This window comes from Ambystoma mexicanum, chromosome 1q (assembly GCF_040938575.1).
Source record: "Ambystoma mexicanum isolate Mex_15411 chromosome 1q, UKY_AmexF1_1, whole genome shotgun sequence".
NCBI classification, from domain to species: Eukaryota; Metazoa; Chordata; class Amphibia; order Caudata; family Ambystomatidae; genus Ambystoma; species Ambystoma mexicanum.
In genome coordinates this window covers 614,458,146-614,472,023 of record NC_090922.1, presented here as the reverse complement: position 1 = coordinate 614,472,023, position 13,878 = coordinate 614,458,146, and the positions used below count along the sequence as shown (strand labels likewise).

Below are 13,878 nucleotides of genomic sequence, written 5' to 3'. Positions count from 1 at the left end.
TCCCATGTGTCCTATGTGACACCTATTTTAAAGTCTGGATTTCTTGGAAAAGGTCAAATTTCTCTATGTGCACCCGATCATATCCAGGCAGTTAGAGTGTGGGGATACATTAGCTCTCTGCAGCTGAAGTTGCACAGTGTTCCTGTCATCTCCGTTCCTGCCGTTCTCTTTGCTCCCCACCCACTTGATCAGCCTCGTTGTGAAAGTCAGTATGACCAAAGTGGGCAGAGCAGGTACACAGTTTGAAGTAGGAAAAAAGCAGGGACACCATGCCCATTACCCGCTGAAAGCTGCAGGATAGGAGCACAGTTTCTCTGCTCAACTCCTGCATAAAAATTTAGTGACTAACCCGCTCTTCCTGTGAGTCTGGATAAAACTTAATTAACTTCTCAGTCTCACATTGTCAGGTGGCTTTCGTCTACGCTTGTTGGCTCAGGCATTGTTTATTTGGTTGGTTAGAGGGTGTTCAGACTACTGAAGGGCTGGATTTCTTCTGCTTGTTTGGACTTCATTTATGAGTCAGTTCATAATATTCTTGCACTATTTTATGGTGATTGTGAGAGGTGTTTGAACTTGGTTATTAGTAAGGAGGTTTATGACTGGGAAGCACAGTTTTACATTTTGGAGATATCTTTATTGATTTTAAATACTTTCGATGCAGGAACAAATGTAACATTCCAGTGTAAAAGGCTCCAGGGTGTATTGACGACATTACATATTATATATAAGGAAGAGAGAAAAAAGAAAAGTCAGCAGCTTACAGTATTAATTCTACAACAAGTAGCAGTTTAAATCATATATTTTTTTATTTTATTGTTTAAAGAGCGGATCTAGCGTGAGATCAGAGGAGTGCTGTACAGGGTGTGGGTAGCCAACATTTGGGCTGGCATCTTTTAACAGTAGTATAGTACTGTGAGTAGCGGTCTATGCGTCCATTGTGATTAGTTCCTGGTCAAGTGTTATTGAAAAAGGCATGTTTTGAAATCATAGTAGGTCACTTCAGGGTGGTCCTAAATCTGAAGGGTAATTGACAGTAAAACATAACTCATCCCACACCGAGTAAGACAAATCATTTTCTGCCACACTCATTTTCTGATGCCCTACGAATTTCAGTCTCAAGAATAGCTCATCTGCCGAATTCTTCAAACATACCTGGAAGGCAGGAATCATTGAGTCCTTCCATGGTTGCACTATCAATCGTAATAGCGCAATACCCTGGGATAAATATGTAGTGACTAACCCGATGTTCCCATCCTGTCACCTGAGCGAGGTTGTTCAGTACCTTGTGCCAGAGCTCTCCAGTGGCTGCACAGTCCAACACCATGTGCAAACAATCAGATTTTGAATATGAATATCCAGGGCATGCCGCCTGATTTATATATTACTAATGGAGAAAAGGAGGCTCTTCATCCTCTTTCGGGCTGAGCGCCTCGTGTAATCCTAAAATACGCCTATTACCTTTCAAACCCCTGAGCTTAACAACCACGTCGTTTTGCGTAACAACCAGCCCAGTCCAGCGAATAATAGCCAAGGTCACCACAGAGGTAAACAATGTACCCTTGTGGATTGCTCTGCCTCTACAGAATTCTAGAAATGGCATTAATTTGCTACCCTTGTAAAGGGAAGCCACTGTTGGGCACCCGTTACCTAATCCAAAGGACCTGCCTAGTGTGTTTAGGGAACCCTTAAAAATACAACTTCCCCAGAGAGGAACACCCAACGCAAGCAAACACACAGGACGTTTCTCCCGTGGTTCTAGTGAAGCCATGTTCTCACGGGGCCAAGGACTGTGTAGCTGAAGTACTAGTTGCCCATAGTACATTTGAGAGGTTGTCTGGCACCATTATGTTGCATATCATTTTTCCAGGCAGGTCTAAGGAGCTGAGATCCCACCAAGGGGCTACATGTTGCACCTGAGCTACTGGGTAATAGCCAATGAAATCAGGTGCTCATAGCCTCCCCAATGTGTATGGCAGTTTTATCGTACTTGGGGCAAGGCAGGGATTCCCCCCGCAACCCCTACCAAAACAGCCAAAGCAGCAGGCCATCTAATGCCTTAAAGAAAGATCTAAGTATAAAGGTAGGGATTACCTGGGACAGCTATAACAATTTTGGGAGCATAATATTTGTTATGGCCGATACTCTGCGTAGCAATGATATCGGGTGCCCTGGCCAGATGTAAATTGATTGCGATAATTCAACAAGCAGTGCATCTACATTTTCTCTATATACCCCATTGAAATCGCTATGCACCTTAATCGCTAGATCAGGGCGCAAAATGTACACTTGCCACTAGCCATTTGACTCTTGGCGAGTAAGAAATGGTGTGCTGTGTGTATGCATAGAATTGAGGTGGCAAGTGACTTTTTATGGCCGGCTAGCACGTGGCAACTTGAATTTCTGCCCCCTGCCCTAGATACCTGCAGGGTTCAGCTGTCAGCTGCAATGGCTTGTAGTCCAGCCCATCAACACAGCATCCTGTTAGGGGGTACAGCAGGGACTTCTGCCAGTTGAGCCTTATTCCAGACAATAGGCCAAAGTGCTCAATCAGTTAGAGCATCTGCCGGATCGTAGACAACGGTCTCGAGAGAACAACAGTGTGTCAACTGCATACAAAGCACCCACATGGTGGTCCATACCACCCGTTAGCAATCCTAAGCCGGCAAAGGAGGATTTCTTCCTGCATGCCAAGGGTTCCACATTCAGTGTAAATGTCAAGGGTGATAAGATGCACCCGTGTGTGGTGCCCCTGCCAATCTTAAAGGATCTCGAAATACAATCATTGGTTTAAACCCTGGCCTTTGGGTTGTTATATAGGATGTGTAACCATTTCAAGAATCAAGGGCCAAGTCCAAAGTGCTCCAAAGCATAAAACCCGATAGATAGTCCATCCAGGGCAGGCGCCTTGTTCCCTCACACATTATGGATAGTACTTTGCAATGGTATAGAGGCGCATTTTAGCAAATTCTGTCTTCGCAAGATAGACGTTGCAGTTCAGCTTTGGCTAAAAAGGCTAATACCTGATCCCTTCCCAATATGTTCTGCTGCAAATATAACCTACCATAAAACTCTTTGAAGGTGTCATTAACACAGCTCATTAGTGTTCATTAGTGGTGTGACCCTGGCCCATTTCAATGCACGAGATGGGCCTATGTTCTTGCCCACCTGACATCAGTCTATATAAAAGCATGCCCCTTCATGTATTCTTTTGATGTCCTCTGCATATTCATATTCCCCAAGCTTGTCCAGTGTCAGGGATTGTGTAGTGCGCGTCCCCATCAATAATTGCCCCACCATGTTGTCTGCTATGTGCAACCAGTCTAAATCCTTTACTTTGTCTTCCAGACTATAATGTAGGTCTTGAAGCTGTCCCAAATCATCCCTCGGTTGGAAACTGAATGTAGATTTGCAGCAGAGAAGTTGTTTATTTCAGTGCATACCATGTGTACGAAAGCTAAGTCTGAAAGGAGAGGTGCATTTAACTTCCAGGTGCAGATTGCAGGTAATCTTTTACCCCTGGTAAGATGTATTAATAATTAGGAGTGATCAGACAAGAATCAACCCAAGTACTCAGAATGTGTTATGCTATTCAATTGTGACACATTTGCTAACATCATGTCAATCTGCAAAAAGGTACCATGCACTTTGGACCAGTTGGAAAACCCAACCCCCTCTGGATGAAATTCTCTCCACAGGTCCCTTAAGTAGTAGTGTGCCACCATACTGGTCAATGTCCTTGAAGCTACTCCTAGTGGCCTGCCGCTACCCCTAGAACCGTCCAGCAATGTGTATAGTATTTGTATTTATTTGAAAAACAGGGATGCCAATTTCGATCACAAATGACTTATATTGACACATTAACAGATGATGGAGGCATTCCCACGAAGCATGGCTGTACAATAGCATAAAGATGAGAAGAAATGGTGAGCCTGTTTATGAGAGTGTAAAAAAGCAGAACATATACCAGGTACAAAACAAAACCAACAGAAAACAAATATACATGAGTAAGCAGGTGATTTACAATAGTAACACTAACATAAGCGAGGTGTACTATTTAAATGTACAAAATTACCTTATTAAGCGTCACTGGAGGCACTGGAGGCAGTCACTGGAGGCGTCACTGGAGGCAGTGGTGGGGTCAGGTAGGGAGGATGGGGAGAGTGCAGGGGGAGCTCCATTTTTAGCAAGTAAGTGAAGTTTAAGCCGCGCTTTGATGAGATCCCAGTTGGTCTGGCTCTGATTGTTATGGGCAGTGAGTTGCAGTGGAATAGGGAGAAAGAACAGAAGTGAGAGGAGGCCCATGGAGGGTATGGCATGGTAGGTTCAGTTCAGATGAGGATTGGAGTGAACGAGATGGTGAGTAAACTGAGATACAGACTGACAGGTACTGAGGAACGAGGCCATTGTTAGCTTTGTAGACTAGGAATAGGAACTTGAAAAGAGAGTATGGAGAGCCAACCAGCATGTTGTCAGCAGGTAGAAGTGGTAGAGGATCTTGGTAGGTTGTAGAGAGTGCAGAAAGCAAAGTTGAGGAATTTAGGACTAGAAGGAGTAGAGAAGGAGGCCAAGGAGTAGGCTTAAGCAGTAGTCAGGTTTTCTGAGTATGAGAGTGGAGATTAGATTGGAGATGAGACAACAAAGTTTGAGGAGGTTAATACGAGCAGTAGAGGCAGTGGTAGTGATCAATTGTTTCAATTGTTGCAGTTTACTATCAAAGAGGACCCCAAGACAGCGAGTCATGGGCGAGGGAAGAAGACAGTGAGGTGGGAAGGAGATAGGAGAGGGTGGGTAGGAGGAAGATGACTTTGGTTCAGCATGAGGCACCGGAGAGCCATTCAGTGATGAATTGCAGTGAGACAGTCCATAATCCATCATAAGATGGCTGGTGTGGAGGAGGGAAAAGAGGAAAGTATTTGAGTGCCATCAGCCAGAAGGTGATTGTGAAAGCCAAATGATGAGATACGGCTTCCTAGGGCAGAGGTACCGAGGGTGAAGAGCAGAGCTCCAAGGACTGATTGTTGGGGGGCATCGACAGGGAGAGGGGTGGGGATCGGAGGTTTGCAAGTTCCAAGAAATTTGAAAGGATTCACCTTCCAGGTAGGAGGTGATCCAGGCAAGAGCAGATTTGCGAAACCCATGGTCCTGATGAGTGAGGAGGAGAGAGGAATGGTCAGATGTGTCCAAAGGGGCAGAAAGGTCCAAAAGGATGAGTATAGAAGAGAGTTTAGAGAACATATTTATACAATATAAAAAAAGAAATATAAAAAAAGAATGAGCTAAAATAGAGGTAGTTATTACTTGTATAAAAACACAAAGGGTAATAAATCCTATTTTAACTACATTCATATTTTTCTTTACACCGAAAAGCTGCCTGATATACCATGCAAATTGTATTGCACAGCATTTGGTTATATAATTTAGATGTTGCCTTGTTCCGTAAATAACATATTACCTATTCCTCCAGGATATTGTGGCAGGAAATGTAAAATGTTGCCCTGCACACTGCCTCTTTCCTGCAATGTGCCAATCTCACACCCTCCAGTCAATAAATGTGCTGTATAAATGCTGCAAAAAGTACAATTTTGTGCTGCAAAATTTGCATTTGTGATGCAACTTTTTACATTTTACATTTCCTGTCGGTGCTGAAATGTATCAAGCTCTGGGGAATGAATGGCTGAATCTGCCATTCTGAGATTTTGAACAGTAACCTGCAAGTCGGTCTCCCTCTTTCTTTCTCTCGCGGTCTCTCTCTCTCTCTCTCTCTCTCACACACACACACACACACACACACACACACACACACACACACACACACACACACACACACACACACACACACACACACACACACACACACACACACACACACACGTCTCTACACTGCAAGAATGTAACTCTGTGAGCTATCTCATTTAATTAATGCTCTGTCTCTCTCCTCTAATCTTACTGATTTGCCTTCAAAATTCTCTTCTTGTCCCCTTCAAATCCTACTGAGAGTCTTTGTTAATCCTAATGACATTCCCTTCGTATCCCCCTTATGTTCCATCCATATCTCACTTATGCTCTCTACAAGCAATCCTTTCTCTGCATTGCTCCCCACTCCCATGCACATTCTTCTCAGCGTTGCTTCCATGCAACCCAGCCCCTCTTCTCTCCTCTCCCTTCTCTTCAGGCTCCCTTGAGCTGCGACCAGTGTATTGTTCCCCGTTTGTGTCTCTGCATCCCACGCTCGTTCGTACTGTGACCATTGTATTGTCATTCCATTGCATTGCTTGCATTTTCCTCTTAATTCCAGGTCTCCTTGATTACCAGTGTTTGCATATTTGGTTGTAGTGTTACTAGTGTATCGTTTACGTGCTGCATTGTGTGCATTTCTCTTCTTCCCCTCTAGGTCCACTAGGACTACCTGCTGTGTATTCAGTTTTGTACTTTCATTCTCACGCCCTTGAAGTGCCATTGTAGTGTACATTTATTGTTTGCACTGTTTTTCTGCACTCACGCAAGGCCCCCGCAAGGTTTCAGTGTTCTTGTTCTGTGGTGAACTTACTGTTGCCCCCTCTATTGTGTGTGACCCCCTGTGTTCCTCCCTCGCTCCAATATGGGCACAGTGCGTCACAAGCCCAAAACATATGTATGTGATCCGCATCTGTAGATTTACATCTAGGGCAAGTGTGAGCCTGGCTTTGTGCAAATCTGCCCACCCTGTGCGGCATGTAATATAATCGATTCAGGAGCTTATATTGTATACACCTATATCTGGCGTTTAGGGAGGTCGTACGGGTGTGTATGCACATTTTCCTCCACATTACACCAGTGATGGGCAGGCCCAGCTCACCGCTCCACATGTCGCGTGCCGTCTGTAGCACATCCTTAGGGTTAGCCATCAGCATTTTGTACAACAAGGATATTATCCCTCTAGCCCCTGCCGAGTTGGTTATATAGTGGATTTCAGGTAATTCTGGGGGTTCGTCGGGGTATGAGGGCCACCAGGCACGGACTACTGCTCTCAACCTGAAGTATTGTAATAGTTCCAGCGCAGAGCCTGAGTGCCCCGGACGTCATGTCTGCGGGTTGATAAACTTCCCTTCGGGGTATAAGTCAGTCAGGGCTGTGTATCCCAAGTCATACCAGTGTCTCATTAGGAGTTTGTCATGCGTGGGGCTGAGGCCTGGGAACTGCCAAATGGGCAGCCATTTGTAGTACGGGTGGTGGCCAGGTTGTGTTTGTAGTATTCGTTTCCAAGCCATGGTTGTTGCTGCTACTGGGTCAGTCGGGGCATCAGTGTGAAATGTATGGTGGAGTATAAGAGAGAGGGTGTTGACTCCTTCACTTGCTAGTTTCTCGAGTTTCACCTGTGGGGGAGGATCAGTGAATTTATACCAGTGTGTGGCGTGTTGGGCTTGCGTGGCGGTACAGTATTTAGCGAAGTCTGGGGCAGTGAAGCCCCCATTCTCATATGGAAGAGTCATATGCTGGCACTTCTTACGAACTGCGCCAGAGTGCCACAAAAATTGGGCGCATGTAGTGTGTAGATTCTTGAAGTATCGTCTCCCGGGCCAGATCGGCACATTAACAAAGACGTAGAGCAGTTTAGGGACAATTATTATTTTGATTAGGGACAGTGTGCCCGATAAGGAGAGCGGGAGGTTGCGCCATTTCGACATACAGGCCTCCGCAAGTTGCACTGCAGCCCCGTAGTTGTCGGCCAATAGTGAAGGTTTAGTGAGGGATACTTGAACCCCGAGGTATCTGATACCCTTTGGTGACCAGCGGAGGGGGAATTCACATGCTGGTTCAGAAGTGGCTGCCGTAAGCGGGAAGATTTCAGATTTGATATAATTTATGGTGAAGCACAAAAATGTTCCAATTTTTGTTATGTCCCGTATAATTGGTCCAAATGGACAGCTGGGTCTTTGATATAGAGAAGTACATAATCTGCATATAATGAGATGATCTCCGGGGTGTCACGCAGGCATGTACCCTTACGTGTATGTTTGTCTCTGACACTGTCAGCCATGGGTTCAATAGCAAGCGCAAAAAGTATCGGGGAGAACGGACAGCCTTGGCGGGTGCCTCTGTGGAGGGAGAAGGGGGGCAAGACCCTAGCGTTGACAAGGACTCTGGCTACGCGGTTTGCGTAGAGCAATTTGATATATGATATCATGCGTGGGCCGATTCCCATTTTGTGAAGTACAGCCCACATATACTGCCACGACACCATGCCTTCTGGGCATCAAGGGTGACCACTACGGCGCTTGCGTCAAGGTCGATTCTGGCCATGACATTGAATAACCGGCGAATATTGAGGGCTGTGGATCTGCTAGGTACAAAGCCACTCTGGTCTGGGTGAACTAGGTGGGTCATAATGGGGAGGAATCTATTCGCAATAATTTTAGCAAATATTTTCATGTCGGTGTTGATTAGAAACAGGGGTCTGTAGGAGCCGCATTCGTCCAGCGGTTTTCCCGGCTTGGGAAGCACAGTTATGACCGCTTTGCGCATGGATTGGTGTAGGGTGTTCAGCCCAAGGTATTCGTTCCACCCCTCTAGGAGCCTGGGTGCCAGGACGGCGACATGCTCCTGATAAAACTCCAAAGTGAGACTGTCTGGGCCAGGTGCCTTGCCCTTCGGACAGTTTGAGATGGCTGCGGTTATCTCGTCAAGGGTGATTGGAGCATCAAGCTGGTCGCTAGTCACGCGGGAGAGGAGGGTCATGGGGATTTGGTCTAGTAGAATGTCAGTATCTTGTGGGCTGTGTTCTTGCTGGGGGCCGTATAGGGTTGTGTAGAACGCGGTGATGTCTCGAGGATCCCTTTGTCGGTCCAGCACAGGGCGCCCCCTGCATCTTTGATGCAGTCAATGCGAGTCCTGCCATCCTCTGCATGGACCAATCTGGACAGCGTCCTCCCCGGTCTGTCCCTCTCACCATATTTCCTGGCTGCCACAGGGCGGGCATGGTACTGTATCTCCCTCCGGGCATGGGTCTCAAATGTTTCCAGTTCCGCTCTAATCTGTGTCAGCGTGGTCGGGGAAGGGCCAGAGGTGTACTCCCTCTCCACTTCTTTTAACTTTGCTTCCGATCACTGCAAGCTATTTTTAATGACTTTGAGGACCCCGGCCTCTCTGGAGATGCACATCCCCCTGATGAAGACCTTGAATGCCTGCCAGTGAACCCCATCAGTTGTATCTTGTCTAGTGTTGCACTCAAAGAAGGTGTTAATGTCAGCCAGAATTTCAGCCCTGAAAACTTTATCTTGGAGGGCCTCTGATTTGAATCTCCAGGAGGAGCGGGGGGGCTGGTCCTGACCCAGTGTAAAGTGCAGTGTTACCGGTGAGTGATCCGAAAGTGTGCGCGGCAATATCTGTGTCTCTGTGACCTTGCCCAGTATGCCGCCTGATATGAGAAACAGGTCTATCCTAGATAGGCTATCATGTACCGATGAGTAAAATGTATACTCTCTCGTCTGCTGGTTGAGAACACTCAATACGTCTTTGAGACCCAGTGTGTTCATGTGTGCATGTAATCTGTGGGCCGCACGTGATGTGGCTCTACGGGCGGTCCCGGATCTGTCCAGCTCATTGTCCAGAATTAAGTTCATGTCTCCCCCCCCATATGATTGGAACACCGATATATTTCAGAAGTATGGTTGTGATTGTGTCAAAGAAATCTGGAGCGTCGGAATTAGGGGCATATGTGTTCACAAGGAGGCATTCCATATTGGCGTGTAAACAGTGAAGGATTACATATCTGCCCTCGGGGTCAATGTGACTGGTGCGCAATGAGAATTGGACTGATTTGTGAACTAGAGTAAGTACCCCCGTGGACTGGGTTGAATACCTTGTATAATACCTATTGGTGCCCCAGGTCGGGGCGAGGTATGTCGCTACGCGCCCCATGGCATGCACTTCTTGGAGGAAGAACATCTTAATTCCATGCCTCTGGGCATAGGCAGTTATCCTGCAGGCTTTGGTGAAGTTACTCAGTCCATGAACATTCCATGTCATGATATTAAGTGACATAGGGCCTCATTACGACCCTGGCGGAAATCGCGGTGCTAAATGCACCGCGGAGCACGGCGGAAAGCTGCCGATAGCGCCATGGAGGTTGGCGGATTTTCCGCCCCATGCCGACCTTGGCGGGGCGGTAAATCCCCATTCCCCATTTTACCCTTCCCCATTCCCATTTTTGCCCCATAGGGTATAATGGGAGTGGGGAAGGAGTTAATTGCGCCACCGTAAAATACGGTGGCGTAATTAACAACAAGGTCCCATAGCGCCATGGATTTTTCCGCCCGGAAAAACCAGGCGGAAAACGTTCCATGGCGCTACGGGAACTCGTAGTAGGGCGGACGGGTCCGCCGCGAATAACGCTGGCGTAAACCCACTCCGCCAGGGTCGTAATGAGGCCCATAGTGTTGCATTATGGGACATGCCTGCAGTAGTATTCATTACCATTCCACAGCTTGCGTTCACCTGCTGTACAGGTATATTGCGTTGCAGTCGTGTATCTCCCTGTCATGCCATTTTCTTTTAATCCAACAGTGCCCCCCCACCCTCACTGCCCAACCCCAACATGCAGTGCAATCCCCCCACCACCGAACACAGGTGTCACCAATTGAACCGACTCTCACTGGGAGGTGAAGGTCGGAGGGCCGGATCCAACGTGGATATGCCCTCATCCCAGCCCAACGGGGGCCAAACATTAGCAACAACCAAATGAAATTAAACATGGCAACTGCAGCAGGGAGCGCTGATGCCGTGCGGCCGACATTTTAAGCATGATGTAGGGCAGCAATTGCTGTCCTGGCCATGTTACTGCAGTAAATGGATTTTGCAATCGGCCCCTGCAGCCACAGAACACTCTCAAGCTAGTCAAAACTGCAGGAGGGGGTAGGACACATCGAGAGGGAAGGATGGCCAATGTATACCATCCAGGAGCCAGCCTGTGACCCAAATGCAAGTGATAGGGATGCATGTTTGCTGAGTAGACAAAGTCAAGTTGCCATCGACACATCATAAGTCAAGGATCAGCGGTTATGATAAGTCTCCATGAGCTACGCTGTGTGTGATTAGTTGTCATTGGCGCGGTCATATCTCGGACCGTGGAGCAGTATTTGCAACTCAATGAATTTCACCGCTTCGTCTGGGACTGTGAAGAAGTGCAGTTTGCCATTGTGGGTGATTTTGAGTCGCGCCGGGAACAGGATGGTATACGGGATGTTGCGCTCCCTGAGCAGTTTCTTAACGCCAAGGAATGGACGCCTCTCTTTCTGTACCGCCAATGAGAATTCTGGGAAGATTCTAATAGTGTGGGCCTCAAATCGTAGGTCTCCCTTCTCACGCGACAGGCGAAGAATGAGGTCCCTGTCACAATAATTGAGTATCTTAGCGATGATGGGCCTGGGGCGGTCGCTTGGCTTAAGGCGTGGTTATAGGGCCCGGTGAGCTCGCTCCACTGTAAAATATGGTGAGAGGTCCGGATTATCCAGCAGGTCTTTAAGTAGTTTTTTTACTGCGTCTTCCATCCGCCCCATGAGGGCATTTTCAGGAACTCCGAAGATGCGCAGGTTGTTCCTGCGGGAGCGAGACTCCAAGTCATCACATTTCGCCTTGACACTCTTCATGTCATGCGATAGGGAGGCCACAGTGTCTTGGAGCGTGTGTATTTCGTCCTCATTGACAGAGATTCTATTTTTGGCCTCAGTGATCCTAGATCCCGCCTGGTCCACCTGAGTTTTTAGTGAGGCAACATTTGCGTTAATGTCGTCTAATTTTTCATGAAAGGAGGCAACATTTTTGGCCATAGATTCCATCAGCGTAGTGAGATCTGGCGCTACAACCCCATGGTGAGGGTCCGGGTCGGGTTCCTCCTGTGAAGATGACGTGTGGCCCGGCTCAGCCCGCGGAACCGCTTTAGTGAGCTTGTCCTTAGTACCCCTTTGGCAGCTCCCTTGGATCTGCTAGACATTGCAGCAAGAAGAAGCCTGGCTATGGTGCTGGCACTCTGGTGGAGAGGATGGTGGTATGGTGGGCACAGGCCTTGGCGGGCCAGAGGCCTCCCGCCAATGTCTCAGTGTCAGCAGGGTGTACAGGCCGTAGCGGAGGCAGTTAGCTGCGGCGAGGCTGCAGTACAATGTGCAGTGCGAGTCACCAGGGGCAGCCAGGGACAGCTGTGGATTGTTGAATACTGCTAATGAAGTGACAATGCAGTGATGGCTAAGGCGTGTTGTCACTTCATGTGCTTAATTTGCTTGCGTCGGGTCAGCCGTGTCGAGCAGGGTCCTCATCCATCAGCACTGGAGGTCTCCAGGAAGGAGGGGGGGCTGTTCACCCCTAGTATGTGGTGGTCATATAATGACAGGTCGCGTCGAGGCGGGGGTCACAGCGTGGAGCGGGGTCTCATTAAGCACGTGGGCAGTTTGCTCAGCGCAGGTTGGACAAGCCTGCATAGGTTTATATTCAGAACAGGGGTGACCCGCACAGGGGAGCAAAAGAGTCAATTGGTCCGGCCCCGGGGGGGCTATGCATATGATCGGGGATGGTGCATGGTGCCACCTGGTCAGTAGAGCTGGCGGTGCCCATGGGCCTACGTGACAGTGGGCAACAACAGGGGGCAACACCGTGCGTGCTTCCCCCCGCTCCCCACCTGCTGGACTGCCGCGTGGGTGGCGCGAGCCTCCGAGTCCTCACACAACTGGGCGACCGCCAGTGTGTAGCCGCAAGTATGGTGTCGATCGCAGCAAAGAGCACGGCCTCCCAGCACAGGGGGGGTGGGCCGTGCTCCAGCGCAGGCCCCAGCCCGCGGCTCAGCCGTGCTGCCACTCGCCCCGTGCGGGGCCCCCGCAGCAAGCGGTGTCAGGTCTCCGCAGCACAATCAGGTCCCCCCCACCTCAACCACGCCGATATCACAGAAGGAGGGGACCCGGGCCGCCTCTGCAGCTGTTACGGCGACGGTCTCTGGGGAGAAGAGCCAGGCGGGGGAGGCCGGAAGTCAGGCGAGCGCCGGGTCCAGGGACACACACGGCCAGCAGCCGCCAAGGATGTCACATCTGGGTCCCCAGAGGTTGTATCGGGCCCAAATCTGCACAATACTGCAGTGTAGATAGTAGCTCAGCAAAGCGATAATGTTAGACAGCAAAGGAGACCGCAGATGTAGCCGGATCGATGCCTGAGCCGCACAGAGCTGAAAAGCTAGGCAGCCATCTTGGGCTGCTCCACAGTGCCACCCCTCTAACTGTTATTCTATCGACTATCCTATCCCTCTCACTAAGTCTGGTAGGACGAAGTTCAAAAGGGACACCATGGTCTCCAACCCAGGCCTCCCTATCGCTGATACCTACACCAGTGCTTCCTCCAGACAGACCCTCACCGACATCCTCTTTGTTGTTCCCTCTCCTGGCCAATGGACACCACATATGGTCTCTGTTCTCTCTCCTTTTTCCTGCTCTCCCATTAATGGTGACACCCAGTGGGAGGCCCTCGTGGCCCCTTCAGCTCCTCCAAGACAATCATTAATATCTACTGGCACCGTCTTGGTCCAGTGCCTTCAGGCCCATCTCTTCCTTTTTCGATAGATGCTTCTTGTGTCTTATCAACTTCCTTCCTTCTCCTGCTACTCCTACCTACTCCTCTCTGGCTCCCCTGCTGCCTCCTTCCTATTCCATCTCTCTGGCACCCTCTGCTGCTTCTCTGCCCGCTCTGGCCTCTCCTTCCTCTGCCACTCCTCCGGCACCCTCATCTTCCTGTCTGCCATCTCCTCCTTCCACCTCTGCTCATTCTCAGGCCCCTCTAACACTTCCGCAGGGCATATCTCATGGCAGTACCCCTCCACCGAAGTCTTGCAAAGGTGGCAATGTGCTCCATGTCGCTACTCTTAAC

The 13,878-nt window shown here is 48.9% G+C and overlaps 1 protein-coding gene across 2 annotated transcripts in view; it reads left to right on the top strand.

The window, feature by feature from the left end:
* The window catches only part of SEC16B (SEC16 homolog B, endoplasmic reticulum export factor), a 705,720-nt gene that overhangs the window by 15,710 nt on the left and 676,132 nt on the right, over positions 1–13,878 (top strand). The gene's annotated exons all lie outside the window — the stretch shown is intronic.